Source organism: Orcinus orca, chromosome 2 (genome assembly GCF_937001465.1).
Source record: "Orcinus orca chromosome 2, mOrcOrc1.1, whole genome shotgun sequence".
Lineage (NCBI taxonomy): Eukaryota > Metazoa > Chordata > Mammalia > Artiodactyla > Delphinidae > Orcinus > Orcinus orca.
Genome location: NC_064560.1, coordinates 155,938,356 through 155,961,657, shown reverse-complemented (window position 1 = coordinate 155,961,657; position 23,302 = coordinate 155,938,356). Strand labels below are relative to the sequence as shown.

Genomic DNA, 23,302 nt, shown 5'->3' with positions numbered 1-23,302 from the left:
TTATTAACTTAGGAAAGAGCTCCAATCTCCCATAGATCAAGGATGAGGCATAGCCATCAAAGGATTGAAAGACTCTCCTCTAGGGATTCAAAGTCAATGTCTGAAAAGGAGACTATTGTGGAACAATAAATTTTTATTATTAAACTTTAACTTTTATGGAAACAATTTCCTAGTATGAAAGATAAACTTGAGGCAAATGAGTCAGAATTTTGGAAGCTGGTGAAAATTTTCTCTCATGCTCTGTGCCAAGAGGTCAATTTTCATTGCTATCATTTTCTTCAGAACTAAATGAGCCTTTCTTCCATTCCCTTTCCAGAATCCTAGAAACAGACTGGGTCACTGAGGTCCAACTGTCCTCATTGTCCAGCAACCCAACTCCCAGGAGTCAGTTTACAAATATTCCACGGTATCTGGAATAGGAATCGCTAAGGGGAGGGCATGAATGAAGCCTAAGGCACGGCCTCAAGCCCTGTGTCCCTGAGCTCTTACTCCTCAAAGTGCATGCATTTTAGTGCTTTGATTTGAGCAACTCACAATCCAGAATAAATGCTCAAACATGTTTGAAAAGCCTCCCCACCCCCGCCTCAGCTAGGCCTCTGCACCCTGGGACCAACATTGTGCCACACCCCACATATCCCCGGCACAGATGTGAGATCGTTAATGCCCAAATCTGGACAGGGATGAGTCACTGATTTGCAAAAACTGAGGGTGTACGGTCTTTGTCAAGCCGGGCACATGTCCACTCAACCTTGGGGCAGCACCCTTTTCTACGGGATCAGCATCCTGAGAGAGGCTGCAGCCCTTGACCCTGTTGGCCAGGTAGCAGGGCGCATTCCCATCCCACAGCAAGATCAAGTGGTCGACAGCCAAGTCAGGGGTCGTGGAGCCGCCCGACAGAGTCCGGGAGCAGTACCCTCTGTGGACTGGGGGCAGGAAGGCCTGCTTCCTCCCGCCCAGCTGGAGCGCGCGGCTGGGGTGATGCGCGCGCGCCCGCCGCTCACCGCCGGCGGCCCTGGGCGGCCGACGACGGGAAGGCGCGACGCCGGGGCTGAGCCTCCCAGTCGCCTCAGAGGGTAACACACCCGTCCGCCTCGAGTAAATGCAGGTGAGTCCTTGTAAGGCGTTGCTAACTTTCCCCGAGTCTCAGACTCCGCTCTCCCTTCTCGGCGACCCCCTCCCGCGGGCCTCCAGGAAGTCAAGCCCCGGCCGCGCACCGAGCAGCGCCCGGGCGCCCTCGCCCTGACAGGCTCAGCCGCCAGCAAGCCCGTGCGCGCCCCAGTCCCGGCGCCCCGCGCCACTCACCCGACGCCTCGGCACTAGCTCGCGCGCTGCGGGGGTGGCTTCGGCAGAGGTGCTGTCGTCCAGGCTGGGCGGCGGCCGGCTCTGCGCCTCAAATACGCCGGGCCAGGCCCGCCTTTCCCGGGGCGGGGCCGCCACCCCTGCCACCCACGGCCTCGCTCTGCGGACCAGGCGGGGCGAGTCCCCGGCCTCGCTGGACACCCGGGCGCCCAGGCGCCGCGGTTCCAGGGCGCAGAGGAGACGCCTGACTCGGAACAGCGGCGGGTGGGACCCTGACCCGAGGCCTCCATCCCCGCAGCGTCCAGTCGGTCCTCTCCGCAGCCGCTGGAGATCGGGGTTCACCGCCCTCTCACCAGATTCACCTGCTAACTCCTCAGACCGAGATAGGGAGAGTCTGCGAAGCTTTTTGTGTGTGATTCTTTGGGGAGTTTTGCTTGCTTACTTGCTTTAACCGTGTTTACTCTTTTTCTGCCTGAATCTCAGGCACTGTCAGCCCTTCTGCATTTACTTTACCTAAATCCCTTCTCAGCATCAAAGCCTTCGCACAGTGACGTGGGTCACAGTTTTCTGAGATGCTAGGTGAGATGCTCCATGTTCTTGGCCTTGCTTTCATTCCCTTTATGAACTGTGATGTGGGTCCACACCTCAGACTAGGAGCCCTAAATTGTTTTGCTGTTTGCTCCCCACTGCATCCTGAGCATCTACCCTGTGTTTGGTAAATATTTGTTTAATGAATGAATGATTGAAATGATGAATCACTTCCTATTGGGAAGAGTCCTGATAAAGGAGGGAAGAATTAAATAAAATAAAGCTATGGCTCCAAAAAGGTTGTTACAACAAGTAGTGATGCTTCCAAGAGAAATGGTATTTGTTTGGTAGCATTTAGCTGGGTAATAGCTGAGTGAAATGGCTAAGGATGTCAAAGATGAATTTCTTTTTAAGTTCAGACTCACAAAAATTAACTCGACTCACAGACATCGAAAACAAATTTATGGTTACCAACGGGGAAAGTGAGGGGGGGATAAGTAGGAATTTGGGATTAACAGATACATACTACAATATATAAAATAAAAAACAAGGAACTACTGTATAGCACAGGGAACTATATTCAATATCTTGTAATACCTATAATGGAAAAGAATCTGAAAAATAATATATATATGACTGAATCACTTTGCTGTACACTGAAACATTGTAAATCAACTATACTTCAAAAAAAAAAAAGATTAACTCAAAATGGATTAAAGACCTAAATGTAAGACCTGAAACTATAAAGCTCCTAGAGGAAAACAGGGGAAAACTCCTTGACGTTGATTTTAGCAATGATTTTTTAAGATATGACACCAAAAGCACAAGCAATAAAAGCTCAGAGTAAAAAGTGGGAGTACATCAAACTAAAAAGCTTCTGTACAGGGACTTCACTGGTGGCGCAGTGGTTAAGCATCTGCCTGCCAATGCAGGGGACACAGGTTCGATCCCTGGTTTGGGAAGATCCCACCTGCCGTGGAGCAGCTAAGCCAGCGAGCCACAACTACAGAAGCTCATGCACTCTAGGGCCCGTGTTCCGCAACAAGAGAAGCCACCACAGTGAGAAACCCGTGCACCGCGACTAAGGGTAGCTCCTGCTCGCCACAACTAGAGAAAGCCCGTGTGCAGAAACAAAGACCAAATGCAGCCAATATATAAATAAAAAGCTTCTGCACAGCAAAGGAAACTATCAACAAAGTGAAAAGGCAACCTACAGAATTGGAGAAAATATTTGCAAATCATATATCCAAAGAAGAGGTTAATATCCAAAATATGTAAGGAATTCATTCATACAACTCAATTAAAAAAAAAATCTGATTAAAAAATGGGCAGAGGAATTACGGTGGAAAAAAAAAAAAAAAATGGGCAGAGGAACCAAACAGACACTTTTCCAGAGAAGATATACAAATGGCCAACAGGTACATGAAAAGGTGCTCAGCGTCACTAATCATCAGGGAAATGCCAATCAAACCCACAATGAAGTATCACCTCATGCCTGTTAGAATGGCTATTATCCAAAAAGACAAGAGATAAGTGTTGGAGATGATGTGGATGGAGAAAAGAGAACCTTTGTGTACTTTTAGTGGGAATGTAAATTGAAACAGTATGGAAGTTCCTCAAAAACTTAAAACTAGAACTACCATATGATCCAGCAATTCCACTTCTAGGTACATATCCAAAGGAAATCAGATCACTATCTTGAAGAGATATCTGCTCCCCCATGTTCATTGCAAAATTATTTATAATAGCCAAGACCTGAAAACAACCTAAGTGTCCGTGGATGAATGAATGGGATAAAGAAAATGTGAGATATATATCTATAGCTATATACTGTCTCTATATCTATACACATTCATACACACACACACAGTGAAATATTATTCAGTCATAAAAAATGGCAGGAAGGAAATTCTGCCATTTGTGACAACATGGATGAAACTTGAGGGCATTATGCTCAGTGAAGTAAGTCAGAGAAAGGCAAATACCGAAATGATCTCACTCACATGTGGAATCTAAAAAAGTTGAACTCATAGAAACAGAAACATAGTTTGATGGTTGCCAGAGGCTGGGGGATGAGAGAAATGGGGAGATATTGGTCAAAGGGCACAAACTTCCAGTTACAGGATGAATACGTTCTGGGATCTCACGTATAGCAAGGTGACTATAGTTAACAATACTTGAAAGTTGCTAAGAGAGTAGATCTTAAATATTCTCATCACACACACACAGAAAGGTAACTATGTGAAGTGATGGATGTGGTAACTATTGTGGTAATCATTTCATGTATATATATATATATATATATATGTATATATATCCATTATACATAAATATATCTCATTTTATGTGTATATGTAAATGAAGTTTAGATAATATTAATGGCTACTATTCATCAAGCACTTCTTATGTGCTTTGTATTATACCTAGTGCTTTACATGCATATATGGGGGGGGAGGTAGGTATTTTTATCCCTATTTTAAAGATGAAAAAACTGAGGCATAGAGAATTAGATATGACCAAGATCACAACACAGATCAAGTTGAAAGTATGTCAGGGTCTAAGAAATAAGCCTTTGGAAATGGGATTTGCTATTCCACAGATTGAGGCAAAGAATACACCAATGAACGACGGAAGGAAGGGAGGGAGGGAGGGAAAACGCCACTGCCAGCAGACCACCAAAGATTGGTAGATTTAGAAGTTGGAGGGGATCATTCAGAAAAGGAAAGAAGAATTGACCTCACCGTGAAATGATCTCTGAAAGAACAGAGGAGCAGACTTGCTCTTTTGATTCCAGTGTTTCAATTCTGAGGGACAGTTTTCTATCTTATAGTGGGATTCTGTGTCTGGCTGATAGCATATGTGAGAAAGCCTCTGTATTTGCTTGACCTGTGTCTGGGAGCTTTTGGGTTTTTGGCTAGAGGAGGAAGGGACTTGGTGCTAGACAATGGAGTAAGGACAGAGAACTAGGCAGGGGATGTCGAAACCAATTCCAGTCCAGCCTCTTTTGCTGGGCTGGAGCCCCAGGGAGAGAGGAATGGGGCCAGAAGCTGATGGGGCTGTCTTTGTGAAAGCTTTTTGAGAGGTGGCGTCAAGGCCCAAGTGACAAAATACAGCTCTGGGGTATAAGGCATCTGTCCTTTCCCCTTCTGCACACACCCCAGGACTTGCTGGCTCTTTGCAGATTTCCAGAGCAGACTCCTGGGACCGACGTTGGTGTTCTCACCAGGAAGACCCACTGGCGCTGGGAGTTCCCTCATGTAGGTAATGGACATTTCCCAAGGGGCGGGCAGAGGCTGCATCTGCCAGGGGCTGGGGTGGGGGGTAGGGGAGTGAGGTGAGGTGGCCGGCACACTGGTTTGTTAGCATGAGTAGGGTCCACACAGGTTACTTCTTTGGGGTGAACTGAGCAGGGGAGGGGCTGCAGAGGGCTCTGCTCTGTGCCAGAACGGACTATGGGAGGCATAGTCCCACAGTGGGACAAAGGAGGCCTCGCTAGAACTGGCCAACTGGGAGTTGTGATGTAACTTGGTGATAGTTACATGTGTTCTGTGTTTTGGGCAATGAGTTCACTCAGTAAACCAAAGTGGAAAATGGAAATGTGGCCTCGTGGTGTAATCTCTGATACAATAGGATCGAAGGGTAGAAATTTATGAAAAGTCCAAATTACATTTTATGTCTGCAGAATATATTTAGATATATAAATATTTATCACTCCATGTATCTGTAAATAACTCTGAAAACTAAGATACATTAATGTTTTTAAAATGTATGATTCATGATGGACTGCAACGTTCCTGTGAACTCCGACATTACATTAAGGTGACCCAGGTAGCCTGACAATGTTGCTTGCGTGGGCCTTATGATGTCAGATAATGAAGGATATGTAATATATAAAGCTGTATTGCCCCTAAGAAAGTTGAAGGAAGCAAACATTTATATTTGGAGTTTAACTCTGACTTCCCTCCTATTCTCCTCCCCTTGCTTACACACTGGGGCCACAAGGGCCCCCAGCGGTTCCATCCCTGCACACTCCGAGCTTAGCATCCTTGCCTCGCTGTCCCCATATGTGAAACTCTCTCTTCCCATTACCGACTCTGTCACCTCCTTCAAGTCTTTGCTCGAATGGCCCTTCTCCAGGAGTCTACTATTCAATATTTTAGCACCTTATTCAAAATTGCAGCTCAAAAGTTCCCCAGTTCCTCGTGCTGCTGGTCCCCCTTTACCCTGCTCTAATTTTTCTTTTCTTCATGGTATTTATCAATTTCCAGCATGCTACAGAATTGATTTATTTCTTGTACCTACTGTCTATTGTTGGTTCCCCCTGACTTTCTTCTACTCCCCTCCCTGACCGCGGAGTTCTTTGCTGTATTATTCACTGATGAATCAAAGAGGCACATAGTAGGCACTCAACATTTGCTAAGTAAATAAATTCATAGTGTGAGCACTGGAGAAAAACCCTGTGGCCGTTTGATTTTATCACTTTCAGTGCTTTTCCCTCGTAGTTAACTATTTAATGCCTCTTAAAATGATTAAAATTTTAATAATGAAGAATTCAATTAATAGGTTGCTATGTTTGTAAAATAACAAACAAAACAATAAAAAGCAAAAAAAAACGTTTTAAATTTTTTTGCGGTATGCGGGCCTCTCACTGCTGTGGCTTCTCCCCTTGCGGAGCACAGGCTCCAGTCGCGCAGGCTCAGCGGCCATGGCTCACGGGCCCAGCCGCTCCGCGGCATGTGGGATCTTCCCGGACCGGGGCACGAACCCATGTCCTCTGCGTCGGCAGGTGGACTCTCAACCACTGAGCCACCAGGGAAGCCCCTCCTTGGTACATTTTGCACAGGAAAGTCAAATTATGTAAACTCTCCTTTTAACTTTGTCTTATCCTTTTGTTGGAAGACATACATAAGTATTATCATCTCATTTTTACTGTCAGGGAAAGTGACAGTTATCCAAGCTCATCCACGTCTAGGAACAGAACAGAAGTCCTGACTTTTACAACTTATCTAGACAAACACGGAGCAGTGAATCCTTGCAGGGACTGGCTTATGTAAACTAGGGAGGAAACCAGGTATAATCTGGTTCCTAAATAATTCCCGTCCTCTCTAAAATAACCAAATAATTCATTGTGTAAAGATGAATTCTTTCATCCAGCTTTCTACCATAGGAGGGAAGTGTGCACATGAAGGACTCACTTGATGGAATTGGGAAGGTGTCTTGCATCCTTTAGGATGCATTTGAAAGTGCCTTAGTGGCTGGTGCTGTTTTTTCATTGCTGCCCCCTCTAGGCTTATACATAGAAGTCACTGTATGCTGGGGATTGTTTATGAAAATATAACCCCTTCTCTGAAGAGGGTGCCTGGCAACCAATTGACTTGAAAGCATCATCCATAGTAAGTGACTAACCTATGAGTATTAAAAAGGAGTTGCCGACAGGAAGGGCCTTTGCCTCTTCAGAAAATGCTGTAAATCTTAAGACTTTGAGTCATGAGGCCACAGGGCGAGGAGTGTCATCGCTGTCCTTAGAGGGCTAGCCTCTGGTAATAAGAAAAAGGGATGGCCAAAGCAGTCGTTATGAAGACAAGAGATGAGTCACCCTCTTGCCTTTCTTTCCAGTAAAATCCTCGGTCATTTCAGGGATAGATAAAGCTCATGCCCTTGCTACTTAGTGGGCTCATCATGTGGTCAGACATCTTTTTCGCTTCACTTTCTTAATTGCACATCCCCAAGCACCGCTTTTTGGTGTCAAATCCGTGCCCCTTAGAGCTAACAAAAGGGTTTTGCTATGATCAGGTGTGCCTGGGAATTTATAATTTGTATACATGCAGTAAATGAGTCAACAGTACCCTACCCAAAGCCTATAAAACTCTTCCAAGATAAGTGTAAAAAGCAATCTAATAACATCAATAAAAATATCATTGAGTGACTACTATATACAAATCACTATGCTATTTGAAATAAGGGACAAGCCCAGTATTAGCCCTCGAGCAATAGTTTGGCTGATTTCTACTGATAAAGAGATTTTTAGGACCCTGCCGTGAAAGCAAGGACCCTGCGAGAGGCCTCTCACCAGGATGGGGAGGAGGAACTTTGAGGAAGCTGGTGGCATGCCAGAAGATCCTGAGGGCGCCTGAATGAGGGGAGCTTTTGTTAGAGAGAGCCAGGGGAGAGTAGACAAAGAAGGGAGCAAAGAGGGTGAGTAAAGAAAAGAGAGAGGGCTTCCCTGGTGGCGCAGTGGTTGAGAATCTGCCTGCCAATGCTAGGGGACACGGGTTCGAGCCCTGGTCTGGGAAGATCCCACGTGCCGCGGAGCAACTAAGCCCGTGCACCACAGCTACTGAGCCTGCGCGTCCAGAGCCTGTGCTCCGCAATGGGAGAGGCCACAACAGTGAGAGGCCCGCGTACCGCAAAAAAAAAATTGGGAGAGTTCCCTGGTGGCCTAGTTGTTAGGATTCCGGGCTTTCACTGCTGGGGCCCGGGTTCAGTCGCTGGTTGGGGAACTGAGATCCTGCAAGCCACACAGTATGGCCAAAAAAAAGAAAGAAAAAGAAAGAAAGAAAGACTTGAACCAGAACTGGCTTTCAGTGTTGTTGCCATAGCTGCTGCTATTTGACTCATGTTCCAGGATTTCCCTGCTGAATCTCACACCGCCCATCCACAACTCAGGGGCCTGGGGGACAGCCTGCTCTTGGGAGGTCTTTTCTGGGAACTTGGCATTGGGCTACACCTTCTCTACAAGGTGGCCTGTCCACTGTCAGCCCAGGCTTGCTCAGATTCACGATTATCTGGTCTTCGTCCCCAACAAATACTCACGGCCTCCACCTTGCTGCATTCTCCAGGACTGTCATTTTTCTCCCCACCTATCCCTCAGCAGATTCTATCCTCTTCTTTTCTCCCTCCCCAAATCATACATACACACCCAAATTATGCAACCTCCTCTCCCCCCAGCACAGAATCACATAGGCTTGCTTTACGTGGATTTCCCTCAGCCTTTGGCTAAAACTGGAACAGTCAATACACTCTCTGTGTGTGTCTTCTCCAACCTGCCAGTCTGTTAGGTTAGGGGAAGCAAAGAGGAGAAGGCCAGCTGGAAAGCACTTCAGCCGCTATAGATGAGCATCTCGTCTGTGGAGCAAAGGGAACTCTGGACATTGCCAGGGCTGTGGCGGGGTGGGGTGGAACAGAGTTGACAGGCTTCTGCCCACAGGTCCTTCCAATCTGCACACTGGCAAGGTGCTGTGCATATTTTCAATGCATCTGCTGGTCAGCAAACAAATATCTCTGTGGAATGAACTGGGAGATCTGGTTTGTGCAGAAAATAAGAGAACATGGAGGAGGATTCCCCCCTCTGCATGTTTGAAGGGCATGCCATGTGCTCTGAACCCACAAGGGCAGAACCAAGGTGGTAAATCTCGAAGAGAAGCTAAGAGGCATATAAGTATGCCTGGCTGTTTACTATAAACTGTGGAAATCTATTGCCTACAAAAGTACATTCTGACGGGAATAAAGACCCAGACCTACTAGAGAATGGACTTGAGGACACAGGGAGGGGGAAGGGTAGGCTGGGACAAAGTGAGAGAGTGGCATGGACATATATACACTACCACATGTAAAATAGATAGCTAGTGGGAAGCAGCTGCATAGCACAGGTAGATCAGCTCGGTGCTTTGTGACCACCTAGAGGGGTGGGATAGGGAGGGTGGGAGGGAGGGAGATGCAAGAGGGAAGAGATATGGGAACATACGTATATGTATAGCTGATTCACTTTGTTATAAAGCAGAAACTAACACACCATTGTAAAGCAATTATACTCCAATAAAAATGTTAAGAAAAAAAAGTACATTCTGAATCATACCCAGAGTGTTAGGCAGTGATGTGATAAGTACTTTTCAGAAGAGACCTAATTCTTTCTAATCCAAGTGGTAAGTCAAAGCTCTCCAAATCCCTTTTTATCATTAACTGTAGGGTTAGAGCAGGATTGACAGGCTCCTGATAGCCATGATCATGGGATCCTCAAGGGTCTTACAGTCCAATAAGGAGCTTCTGTTTGTGCTAAATCTAGCATAGAATTGGAGGTGACGTTGGAATTGGGCCGTGAAGAATGCAGTTGGTGTTTATAGAGATGAGAATGTGCACTATAACATTTAGGTGAATAAAAGCCCTTTCTGGGGCCAAAGAAAAGGTCAGAACTGGGTAATCGATTCCTGGTGATGCACTGGTGTAAAAGTAAGAACAAATATACCTGCTACTGATACAGGATTCCAATAGATTGACTGTTATTTATTAGCTCTCTTGTAGATAAACCACAGTTTCAGCTATAATCGTTATCACTACCCAGTGCTCATTCTGCCTCTGCCAACTCATTTCTTCCTTCATCCATCATGTCGTCATTCAGACGTAATCATATCTACTATTTTCCAGACACCATGTTAGAAGTAGAGGACATAGAAGTAAATAAGACACCCACCCATCCGTCTCTAAACTTTCTCTCATGAACCTTCCCTGACCTCAAGGAGCCCCCAACTATTGGGTCAGGCACACACATTAAAAATTAAGTACAGCGGGCTTCCCTGGTGGCGCAGTGGTTGAGAGTCCACCTGCCGATGCAGGGTACACGGGTTTGTGCCACGGTCCGGGAAGATCCCACATGCCGCGGAGCGGCTGGGCCCGTGAGCCATGGCCGCTGGGCCTGCACGTCCGGAGCCTGTGCTCCGCAACGGGAGAGGCCACAACAGTGAGAGGCCCGCGTACTGCAAAAAAAAAAAAAAAAAGAAAAATTAAGTACAGGGACTTCCCTGGGGGTCCAGTTGTTAAGACTCCGTCCTTCCACTGCAGGGGGCACAGGTTCGATCCATGGTTGGGGAGCTAAGATCCCACATGCTGTGCTCGGCCAAAAAAACAAAAAGCACAACTAAGTACAGTACACTGTGATAAGTGCTGGAGTTGAGGAGTATGACACATTCTGGGGGAGGACAGAGCAAGGAACATGTGTTCTTCCTGGGAGTGGGGAAAGGTGGGGCAGGGTCAGTGGAAACAACTTGGCCAAAGTCACTGGGGTAAATGTGCCAGGCGTAGTAGCAGTGATAGGAGTCAATGTTTATATTGGGTTTATCACATGCCAGGAGCTCTTCTAGTGTTTTCTATCCTTTAACTCATTTCATCCCTATGAGCTCAGTAGGATTATTCTCCTCATTTTGCCGATGAGGACACTGAGGCACAGAGTCAAATAACTCGCTCAGGGTCACACAACCAAAGTGGCAGAGTTGAAGTTTGAAACCGGGCAGGGCAGTCTCAAGTCTGTTCCGTGAACCACGATGCTATACTGCCTGATCTGGGAGGCACAGGGCATATGGCAGTAGGTAGGTGTGCTGTAGTTAGAGTCTAAATGGCCTTTAATGCTGTATGCTTTATTCTGGTATGAGGGAGCCTTTCTAAACAGGCATGAATAGATAGATCTTTGCTTCGGAGAGCTAAACCAAGGTCTGGATGATTGATGATGTGGAGAAGAGAGAGACTGAAAGGAGGCAACCCCCAGAGACTATTGTAATACATTTTTTTTGTATTTTTGTTTTTGCGGTACGCGGGCCTCTCACTGTTGTGGCCTCTCCCGTTGCGGAACACAGGCTCCGGATGCGCAGGCTCAGCGGCCATGGCTCACGGGCCCAGCCGCTCTGCGGCGTGTGGGATCTTCCCAGACCGGGGCACGAACCCGCGTCCCCTGCATCGGCAGGTGGACTCTCACTGCGCCACCAGGGAAGCCCTGTAATACGTTTTAAGAGAGTATCCAGAGCAGGGGTAATGGGAACGGTGAAGGGTGATCTCATTTGTTCACCAGGGAAGGTTTAGAGCTGGATGGCAAATACCTGGCATGTGTACCACCACCCAAAGCAGAACCGATAGCTGATCACGGTGCTTTCTCTTGGTTAGGCCACAAGCTGCCTCAGCATCCTTCCCAACACAGTAGTGCTCCTCCAGGCAGCCACTACTAACTGGTTAGAGTCGGTACATTAGGTGAAACCTACTTGCCATCCCTTGTTGGGATAGACATTCTGGGTGTAGAGCTCAATGGCAGATACAATGCCTGAATGAGGAGGAAAGTGTGATCACAGATAACTTGGAGGCTTCTGACTTGGGTGCCTGAAGGGAAAATGATATTATTGATTGTGATAGAAATGGAGAAGCAGGGTGGGAGGGAAAACCATGAATTTTGTTTTGCACATCCTTAGATCTGAAGTTCAACAGGGCATCCAAGAGTAAAGGCTGAGATGGAAATATGGATCTGAGCCCAGGAGAGACCCAAACTGGAGCTGTGATTAAAGAGAGTGTCACTGACGCTTGGAAAGTGAATGGCATCTCCCAGATTGGAGAGAAGACAGAGAGGGCTGAGGACAGAACCCTGGGAACACCAGTGGCTTGGCAGTGTAAGGAGAAAGAAGAGAGCACCGTCTGGTAGGGAAGAACGTTCGCAGATGGAGGTAGTTGGGGTGTTAGGTCCTGGGAGAGGACCACGATGCCAGAGCCACGATGAAGCTGCGATGAGGATTTGTAATGGTGGGATCCTTGTTGCCAACCTTGAGAGAGCATTTCAGTAGAGTGGGGTGGACGGAAACCAACTTACATGGTTTGCTGGCTGAAAAGAAGGTGAGGAATATAAAACTATTCTGTCAAGATGTTTGGAGGCAGGGTAAAAGGGAAGAACCAGAGCACGTTGCTGACAGGGAAGAAGGTGGATGAGATTGATGTTGGAGAGGGGAAGCAGCTGGGATACAAGGAGGCAAAAGGGACAAATTAAGAACAGGGAGAATTTCCTCTTGGAAAGATAAGCACTTATCACAGAGTGTAATTTACATCTATTGGTGTGATTCTGACCACCAGTCCAAGGCTCTGTCTTTTTTCGGTCATTACTTTATCCCCAGTGCCCAGGGAAACATCAGGCACTGGGACTTCCCTGGTGGCACAGTGGTTAAGAATCCGCCTGCCAATGCAGGGCACATGGGTTCAAGCCCTGGTCCGGGAAGATCCCACATGCCGTGGAGCAACGAAGCCCGTGCGCCACAACTACTGAGCCTGTGCTCAGAGCCTGCAAGCCACAACTACTGAACCCGTGCGCCACAACTACTGAAGCCCACGTGCCTAGAGCCCGTGCTCCACAACAAGAGAAGTCACCGCAATGAGAAGCCCCTGCACTGCAACAAAGAGTAGCCCCCGCTTGCTGCAACTAGAGAAAGCCCGTGCACAGCAACGAAGACCCAACGCAGCCAAAAGTAAATAAGATTAATTAAAAAATAAATGAAAATTAAAATGGTCTTTAAAAAAAAAACACCACCAGGCACTGAATGAATACATGTTGAATAAAGTGAATAAATGGTTAAATAGCATCCCCTTTTCTTAGACATGAAGGAAGGAGTCACTAGGACTAATATTCTTGATAGCAAGTGGTGGAGACAATCTTTTTTTTTGTTTTTTTTTCAGAGAGAGCAGCAACTAGGGTGCATTTATTTCCTCCTGGGCCTGGCAGGCTGGGAGCAGAATACAGACAAAGGCACTGGGGCATGTGACCTGTTATGGCCTGGAGTTCAGCTGCCTGGATGGTAACTGGATGGGTGTGCCAGGGTGTGTAGGGACTGGAGTGATCCTCCCAGAACTGAGAGAAGGGCCCTTGGGGTGTGCAAGCAACACAAATGTTGGGCTTGGCACAGATGCAAGAGAGGGGTTATGGAGTAGATGTGAGATGGGTGTGCTGGGGCAGGGTGTGTTGAAGCATGTTGGGCCCTGGCTGTTGACTGAGAATCCGGGTGCCAAGGGCTGGGAGAACAGAAAGGCCCGTGGGTCAGCAGGAGCCATGAAGATGTGACTGCAAACAGGATCAGCCCTGGGGGAGACCGAAGAGTCCAAGGTGACTCCTACAGCGAGGAGACAAGGGGGCAGGTCTGTGACTCCCGTTCAGGAATACATGGTCAGCTGCAGCCACTCCTGGGTGTTCACCTGGGTTTGTCCAGTGCCATCTTTGTCAAGAGATTTGAAGGCACGGAACATCGCATCCAGTCTGACCAGGCAGCTGATGAAGTTGTCAAAATCAGTGTTCCCTCCCTCATCTGAGTAGCGTCGGATGATCATGTTGTAGAGATGCTCATTCAGGAGGAATCCTGCTGCCTCAAAGGCCCCTGGGAGCTCACTGCTGCCAATGGTCCCTGAACAGTCAATGTCAAACTGTTTGTATATGGCCTGCCACTTTTTGATGTTGTTCCACAACTACGTGAATTCCTTGAAGCCCAGCTTGCCGGTCGTGTCACTATCCATAACGTCCACCATGCTGCGACATGTGTCAATGCCAAAACCATCAGTCTTCAGATCAGGATGTCGGGTCACGACTTTGTTGAGAATGTTCACAAGATCTGTGGCACTGACCTCCATGTCCTCTCCAGCCAGCTGGGCAAAGAGCCTCCGGAACTGCCGGGCCTTCTCACTCTCATTGGCCTGGATGTTGGAGTATTGGGTGCGAGGGGGCGGGGGCTCTGGGTTGTACTGTGCAGACGCCTCACCCATTCTGTTCTTACCGGACAAGCCTCTTCCTCCAGGCCCCGAGACAATCATTTTAACTGGTAATAAAGAAGGTGATGAAGAGTGCAGGTGTGGGCAGAGAAACTGGTGGTCCAGTTATGATCAAATCCACCAGAATTCATATAAAAGCTATACCAGAATTTTCACTCTTAAAGACAAAGAAAGAAAGGCAACAGTCAATATTTCCTTTAGAAATGCACACTAAAAGTGATGTGACTAAGTATTTCTAAGGCTCAGTGAGTAACGATGGATATGGTACTTCTTTTATACTTTTCTTTCAAGAGATAACACCCAGACAAACATAGAATAACCAGCTTTGTCTTCTAGCATTTCTCTGATAGGTGGAAACTTTCTAAAATAAATACAGGTGCACTATTTTTTCAAATGTAAGTGCGATCAGGTCTGGGAAAAAAGTGTTTCTTCCACTTGTGTCTTTTTTTCCCTTTGGGATTAAAAAATTTTTTTTCAGTGTTTTCCCTTTGACATAGCCTGTGAGGAAACAAAATTGCATAGCTTTTTTTAAAAAATAAATTTATTTATTTAATTTATTTATTTTTGGCTGTGTTGGATCTTCGTTGCTGCGCACGGGCTTTCTCTAGTTGTGACGAGCGGGGGCTACTCTTTGTTGCGGTGTGCGGGCTTCTCATTGCGGTGGCTTCTCTAGTTGTGGAGCACGGGCTCTAGGCACACAGGCTTCAGTAGTTGTGGCACACGGGCTCATTAGTTGTGGCTCACAGGCTCTAGAGCACAGGCTCAGTAGTTGTGGCGCACGGGCTTCGTTGCTCCGCGGCATGTGGGATCTTCCTAGACCAGGGATCGAACTTGTGTCCCCTGCATTGGCAGGTGGATTCTTAACCACTGCGCCACCAGGGAAGCCCCAAAATTGCATAGCTTTTTGCCAAAAAAAATCATAATTCTTGCAGCTTCGTCATTATATTTGTACCTCCTTATAATTAAGATGAGGTTTGTAAAAAACATTTTTATTCCTTTAATGATACTATAGAGTCTATGTTATTCCTTCTGCTCTTTCTCATCTGCTTATCTGCTTTTTCGGAACAGTAGGCACTTTTACACGTCAGTAGTTTCCAGGTTACTGAGATCTTTAGACAGCTCTCTCTAACTGTGTCACTCCCCGTTCCTCACCACCTCATTATATTTTCAACTGTCAGTGAACTCTGGGGCAGGAATCAGGTCTGCCACCCCAGGACACAGAACAGGCCCTAGGGCCTCAGATTTCCCACTTCTTGAAGAGACAGAACCCCTGTTTTTTTTTATGGGGACTGTACAGGTTGGTTGCTAACTCCTTAATTCTCTCGAAACAGATTTGAGATTCTTAGAGGAAAGGTCAGAGTGAGGAAAATCCAACATGGTTTTGAGTCGGAGGTCAGTTGGCCTTGTAGGAGCCCCCAGGGTGGGTCCTCGCAAAGCTGGATAAGAGGCAGATTCAGCCATCCCAAAGAAATGGGTCCCTCTGACCATCGTTCCCTAAAGCCAAAATCTTACGGAGTAGATGTGTTAATGTTTTGGGTTAGGTCCCTTTGGCTGTGTTTTAAAAGAGGATGCTTGGTGGTTCCTCATATTATCACAATGACATCAAATCATGTGTTTCTGTGTTTGGACATCAGGGTACCTCCTATTCCTGGCTCAGTGGGTTTAGAGGTATGTGTCATGTGCCTAAGCATAAGAGCCTCTCTGGGGAATCCCTTCGTCTCCTGTTGCTACAGGTGAGTGTGTCCAAGCATTTAGAAATAGGGCGTCCTCACAGCTTAAGTGCATGTGAGGAAAACATAGATAAAACTCAAGCCAAGTAGCATGGTTTATTGGCTTGCATTGAGTTGGCAGTAGAGACTCTCATGACCCAGGAGACGTGCTTCAGACAAGGACAGAGTCTTGCATCTGGGTGTAGCCCCTCAGGGCAGTTCACAGCTCCAGACTTGAAGTCAAAGGGAGCCTCTGTGGTTGAATGGATGCAGTGGACGGTCTGATGTTAGTCAAAGCCATATGAACTGTGGTTCAGTCCTCCGTGCACCTGGGCCTGGTAGGCAACAAGGCAGGAGGCCTGGGGGTTTAAGGGCAAGAGATCCAGTTCCCATATTCATAAGAGCCTCAAATTTGGACTTCTGCACTACCTGCAAATGAGGTTATGAATTCAGACACAAAGCTGTAGTTACAGGAGGGAAAGAAGACAGTATTCATCATACAATTTTAAATACACAAACATTAAAACTTACTATGACTTAAAATCTTATTTAGCCATTGTTCATTTTTTAAATATCCTAGGAGCCTCAAAGATGGAATTGACCTGCCTTCACTCTGCTTTCTTGCTCTTACTAACAGGGGCTGTTAGTAAGTAAGTGTTGACTGAATAACTAGGAGGCAGGGAGTCTGAATAATACACGATTATGGACAGTTTACCAAGAGAAACAGTTCTACACCCTTTTCCTGGCAGTCATATATCTCCTGTTCGCCCCCTGAGAATGTACTGCTCCCAAGGGAACACAGCCAGCTGCTACCACCCCTGCCAGGGCTGCCAGAGCTGCAGTGAGCCCAACAGCTCTAGCACAAGACTCAGCTTCCTCCCAACCCCGGTTGCTCCTCGAATGGCTCCACCCATCTACTGAGCACCTTGGGTGGTGGGGAGACCAAGATATATCTGGAAGAGGGCACGTGAAAAGAGACATAATGATAGTGCAGGTTTCTCCCACTGCACGAGGGGAGACAAATCTCATGATGATTTATAGTTCATGTTTTGCTGCAGAGCTGAGCTCTCACTGCCCCGCAAAGCCTTTGGGATGAAAGACGACACTAACGCTCATTTCTCCCTTGGCTGTTCACACATAGTCAGTCGTTAAAGCCACACCTGAAGCCTTTCATCCAGAAATACATTTAGGTTAATGAATTCAGAGTAGCAGTATAATCCTCCACAGAGCTTTGGTATTCAGGCTCTTTCAGTTAAACAGTGTAAGGCCCAGGACACCAAGAATCACCAGTCAAGATAGACGAACCAGCAGCAATATCCATGGGGTGATAGGAATGATCATCTCTTTTCAGTTCGATCCAACAAATATTTATCTAGGCTTACTCTGTACAAGCACTGCCAGGTCACAGGAGGAGAGAGAATTCGCTTCTTGTCCTCAGAGACATTGGGAGCAGTTTGGTGTCATTCACACTTCAGGCTTTGGAGTCCGATAGACCAGTGTGCAAAAGTGCTTGGCAGAGAAACTGTCACATACAGGATCTGAGGAAAGGGTGTGGTTCCTCTTCTTTTTTTGCCAGAAGCTTTGCTCTCACCAGCCCTGTCAAGGACTGGCCTCCTGCCCCTGAGTCCCAATTCTTGGCTGGGCCCCTGCACTGTGTTGCCAGAGCTGGTGGAAGCCAGGCACCTTGTTGGCCCTCTGCTCAGGTCTGCTCCTTAGAACTAGACACCATGTTCCTTGGGCTCTCCAGGATGCTTATCTGTGGCCAAAGCTGAACCTCCTTGATGCGGCCTGCCTGAATTTCTGGGATCCATCCCTGACCCGGCCTGTCACGAGACCAACTACATCTAGGCTATGTCAATTTTACTACTGAAAAACCTCTGATGCCCCAGCTCCAGGCAAATCAGTTTTCTTAAACCTCACCTTTGGTCATATCACACCTGTTCAGAAACTCTCAGTGACTCCCCATGACCTCTAAATTAAGATGAAATCTCAGCCTGAGGGTCTCGGTTTGGCATAATCTAGCCTAGCCCACCTCTTTAGTCTCATCTTTCTTCTCACCTGTGTGTAACATACCAGCCTTAGTGGCTCCACTCTTAGGGGACTAATTGCATTGCTTGAGTATGTTCTGATCCTTCCTTCCCGTGTCCTTTGCCCTTGCTAGACTTTGATGGGATTTCAACATAGGAAAATAGAGGGAGATGGAGGAAGATGGCTAAAGGGGGCAATAGGAACATAGATGACATAGATCTGGGAGTGTATGGAGACCAGAGAGGAGATATGTTTGGTTACTGGATATTGGGCACTTACAATCCCAGAATTATAGCCCTTAAAGAGGAAACTTAACGTATCATCTGGTCTACCCCTGGCCTTCATGCTGGAGAAATATTTTTGTTCTTATTCTATATATTAGACCACAAAAGCTCAGAGAGGTTAAAATGACATAAATGGAGGTAGGGAGAGAAATGTTTAGGCAGACAAATTGAGGGCATCCTATAGAAGAAGCCTTTGATGCCAGGTCAAACAACTTGTACTAAATTCAGTCAATGATGGGGACTACTGACATCTTTCACTGGGGTAGTGACGTGATTAAAGCTCTGTGGGGGGCAGTGTTTCCAGACTGTGAGATATGATCCATTAGTGGCTCACAAATTCAATTCTGTGGGTCTCACGATAAAAAAAATATCAGAGTGCAGTATTGTTTTGTGTGTTTTGTGTGTGTGTACTGGGTTGTGAGGTAAAAAAATATATATATATATTTTTAATTAATTAATTTATTTATTTATTTATTTTTGGCTGCACTGGGTCTCTGTTGCTGCACATGGGCTTTTTCCTAGTTGCGGTGAGCGGGGGCCACTCTTCATTGCGGTACGCGGGCTTCTCATTGCGGTGGCTTCTCTTGTTGTGGAGCACGGGTTCTAGGCGGGCGGGCTTCAGCAGTTGCAGCACGAGGGCTCAGTAGTTGTGGCTCACGGGCTCTAGGGCACAGGATCAGTAGTTGTGGTACACGGACTTAGTTGCTCCACGGCATGTGGAGGGATCCTCCTGGAGCAGGGTTCGAACCTGGGTCCCCTGTATTGGCAGGAGGATTCTTCACCACTGAGCCACGCAGGAAGTCCCTAAAATATATTTCTTATTGTGAGTCATGGCCAAAAAATTTTGAAAGCCCCAGAGTTAGGAAGACTAATCTGATGACAAATCAGAGGCTGAATTAGGGGTGCGGAGGAGGAAACTGGAGGCTGTGAGTCTAGTTAGGATGCTCTTGTCATAGCCCAAGGGGGCAGTAAGAAGGACCTGAATGGGAAGGAGAAGCCATGGGAAGAGAGATGAGGGGAGGACGTGAGGTATTCTGTGAGGTGGGAATGTAGGGTCTCAGGATGTTGCATTGTGGGGGGCTCAGGGAGAGGGAAGAACCAGTCAGGGATGACTGAAAGTCATATGCTGTTACCCACAGCCAAGGGGGGAAGTTGGAAGAAGGGGCTGGTTTGAGTACTAGCACAAAAGACTGATGGAAAGACACACAACCACCGTCAGGTACTGGATCAGTCAGGTCCCAGCAGTAGAAGGAATCCACTGTCATGGTTCCAAAGTAGAGACTGAAGGAAAGGAGGATTTCCAGAGCTATGTGCAGGCTTAAGGGAACCAACCTGGGATGATGAGGTGCCCAGAGATTAACCACGGAAGGAAGCCCAAACCTTGGCACCACTCCCAACTTCTCTTCCACTCTCCCATCCCTGAAACAAGTCCCTGACTGCCATTTGGTTTGTCGCTATCATTACTCCTAGTGCTATTATTTCTAGCCTCATCACCACAATGGGTAAATGTTTATTGAACCCTTACCCTGTGCCAAAGGCTCTACATTTGATTTAATCACATTTATGTCATGAGTTGTTTCTATCAATATTTCTGCTTCACAATTAAAGAAATAGAAACTCAGGGACATTAAAAAAAAACTTGGCTGAAAACAAAAACAAAAATAAAAACAAAAAAACTTGGCCAAGACCACACAGTTAATAAGTGGCAGAGCTAGAGTATGAAGCCAGGCAGTCTGATTTTTTGACCACTGTTATTCACTGCAATGCACTCCTAATTATTGAGAAATAGAAGATAGCAAAGGTAGCAAATGACAGAGCAGTTGAGCAGCTTCCCTGGTGGCACAGTGGTTAAGAATCTGTCTGCCAATGCAGGAGACATGGGTTCGAGCCCTGATCTGGGAAGATCCCACATGCCACGGAGCAACTAAGCCTGTGCACCACAACTACTGAGCCTGCGCTTTAGAGCCTGTGAGCCACAACTACTGTGCCCGTGTGCCACAACTACTGAAGCCTGTGTGCCTAGAGCCTGTGCTGTGCAACAAGAGAAGCCACTGCAGTGAGAAGCGTGCGGCACCGCAACGAAGAGTAGCCCCCGCTCGCCGCAACTAGAGAAAGCCTGTGCGCAGCAAAGAAGACCCAACACAGCCAAAAATAAAAATAAATTAATTTTTTTAAAAAACCTTAGACAAAAATACTTAGACTAAGTCACTGGTCATGTGGGACTTACTCTAAATTTGATACAAGTGGGACTAGGCAACTCGTGGTCCCTCTTTCCTAATTCCTTCTTCAAAGCTCTAGTGGGACTTGTCAGTTTTTTTTTTTTTTTTTTTTTGGCTGCGGAGAGCGGGGCTACTCTTCGTTGCAGTGCGCAGGCTTCTCATTGTGGTGGCCTCTCTTGTTGCAGAGCACAGTCTCTAGGCATGCGGGCTTCAGTAGTTGTGGCGCACGGGCTTCGTTGCTCTGCGGCATGTGGGATCTTCCCGGACCAGGCCTCGAACCCGTGTCCCCTGCATTGGCAGGCAGATTCTTAACCACTGCGCCACCAGGGAAGCCCCTGTCAGTTAGGTTTTATCTAGAATATCATCCTCCCACTCACCCACCACCTACAGTGTCAGCTGCTAGAGTCATGATCTCCAGTTTTAGCTGGGAGCAGAACTGGGTTCCCCTAGTTGCCCAACCATGGATTCTGCAACCTCTTTCAGAACTTCCTTCTCAGTTTTTCCTCTGGTTAGGGCCTCTTGGTTGCCCTTTGGCCCTTCTCTGCAATTGCTTGAATCAAGTCCAAGTTGGGAGCCCCGTGATTCCTCTCAGGGCCGCAGGCTGGTGCGCAGATTGTAGAGTTGCCCCCTTATGCTCCCTCTGCCCTCCTGCACTTCGAAGTCTTGCCTTTTCCCATGATCCAGTTCACATCCCTGTGTAGGGTGCCTGAAGTGTGTGTTACCTAACCAAGTGTTACGGCTCGGTCTATCCTAAGTCCAGATTCACACAGTCCAAGCAACTCTGTGAGCCTCATTTTCCAGCAGCTGAGTGGCCCCCGCCGAAATCCCAGGACCTGTCTGTCTGCCTTCCCCCTGTACCTCCAGCTGCCCCCAGCTGCCCACCATCCTGTACATCAGCCCCCTCTGGACCTCTCACGAGGCCCTCTTCTCACATCAGAAGGGCCTGATATCCTGCTCAGCTCACTGATAGGAGAGGCTTGTGCAGGATTAAGCAAGGCTTGTGCAGGATTAAGCAAAGCTCACGCCAGCAACCCCGTGCTCTCCCCAAGCTGCCTTCTGATGACTCACTGCCCTCACGCCCATGCCTTCCCTCCCCACTTTATTTCAGGAAATGACTTTTGAGAACGGTCTCACTATTTTTTTTTTAAGAATAGAAAAATACTTCTCACTTACACAGAATAAGAACAGCAATCCCTAATGCTGTTAATAACACACACACACACACACACACACACACACACACACACGTACACACACTCTCCAAAAGGGGCTTTCAAAAACCAGGCTTACATGGAAGGGGACTGGTAGGGTTCTCCTGGTGAAAGTGGTAGAATATTAACTACCTTGTTTCCACTGCTCCCACAAATAGAGAAATCACTTCAAGCTGGATAGGAAAAGAACAAGGGCGGTCCAGAAGAATGTAAGCCTGAGATCAGCCGCATGTCAAGAAGAGAAAATCCAGCTACTTTAAGGGCCATCAAGTTTCTATGTCCAGAAATATTTTGTCCCAGGATGTGGGTTGCAAATTTTTAGTATTATAACTTTTTCAGACAAATCTTATATGAACCTTAATTTTTTTTAATGTTTAAATAATTTTTTTGTATACATTTAAAGTTAAAACTTATTTAACATTCACTTCTTGTAAAGTTAATCTATGAGGAAAAATTATTGTCTTGATGAATACCAAATTTGGAACAATTAATATAGGTATGACCATTGCAATCTTACATAAGCTCAGCATTTAATTTACTTCTATACATTATTTTAGTTGCAAAGAGTAAACAAATATTTATTAGAAAACAAAACAAAAACAGCTTGCCTTATCACCTGTTATTAAAACTGATCCAGAAATTTGAAAAAAGGAGTACTAGAACATTTAAAAATTTCCAGATAATCATAATTAAGACTATTGAATTTCTTGTCCAGGATACAAAAGTCAGTCATGAACTACCCAACACTTTTTATAAGCAGTAGAGCCAGGTGACAGGTTACGCATTCACTTGTGAAAGATCACTGAGGCCTGACAGGAGCAGGGACCAAATAGATGCTTCTGAGTCTGGTGTGACTGAGTGCTGCATTTTGGAGAACTTTGTTACAGGAACAGACATAAAAGGTCAGTGCAGACCCATAACCTTCCTAATCAGTGGTACATGACTGACTAGTCTATGGTGGTAGAGTCAGATGGTGATGGGGGAAGGGTGCCAGTGACTTGAAAGGGCATAAGGGGACTCTCTGCAGTGCTGGACATTGTCTATATCTTGATATGGGTGGCGGTTATATGGAGTATATATGTATGAAAATTCATGAGCTGTATACCTAAGAATTGTGCATTTGACTGTAGGTAAATTATACTTCAAAGTCCTATTGGCTGAAAGAGAGAGGGAGAAGAGAGAGAAGCAGGGAGGGCCCAAGAAACTCTATCCCAGGATTTGCTCATAAACTTGTCAGCAAAAGTTTATGTGCCACATATATGGAATCTTAAAAAATGGTACTGATAAACCTAGTGGCAGGGCAGGAATAAAGACACAGACATAGAGAATGGACTTGAGGACACGGGGAGAAAGGGGAAGCTGGGACGAAGTGAGAGAGTAACATTGACATATAATCACTACCAAATGTAAAATGGATGGCTAGTGGGAAGCTGCTGCGTAGCACAGGGAGATCAGCTCGATGCTCTGTGAAG

General features: G+C 46.6%; 1 protein-coding gene, 1 long non-coding RNA gene and 1 pseudogene across 2 annotated transcripts in view; 1 reads left to right on the top strand and 2 right to left on the bottom strand.

Moving 5' to 3' along the window:
• Positions 1-1,436, bottom strand: part of LGALS3 (galectin 3) — a 16,538-nt gene extending 15,102 nt beyond the window's left edge. Inside the window, exon 1 of the mRNA XM_004279328.4 lies at positions 1,303-1,436. The gene's annotated coding sequence lies outside the window, so the exon portion shown is untranslated. The remainder of the gene's footprint in view (positions 1-1,302) is intronic.
• Positions 897-23,302, top strand: LOC125963562 (uncharacterized). The gene is made up of 3 exons (XR_007475688.1): positions 897-1,105; positions 4,989-5,088; positions 21,989-23,302. It is a non-coding gene; the product is annotated as an uncharacterized LOC125963562 (long non-coding RNA).
• LOC101285291 (calpain small subunit 1-like) lies at positions 12,929-14,394 on the bottom strand (annotated as a pseudogene).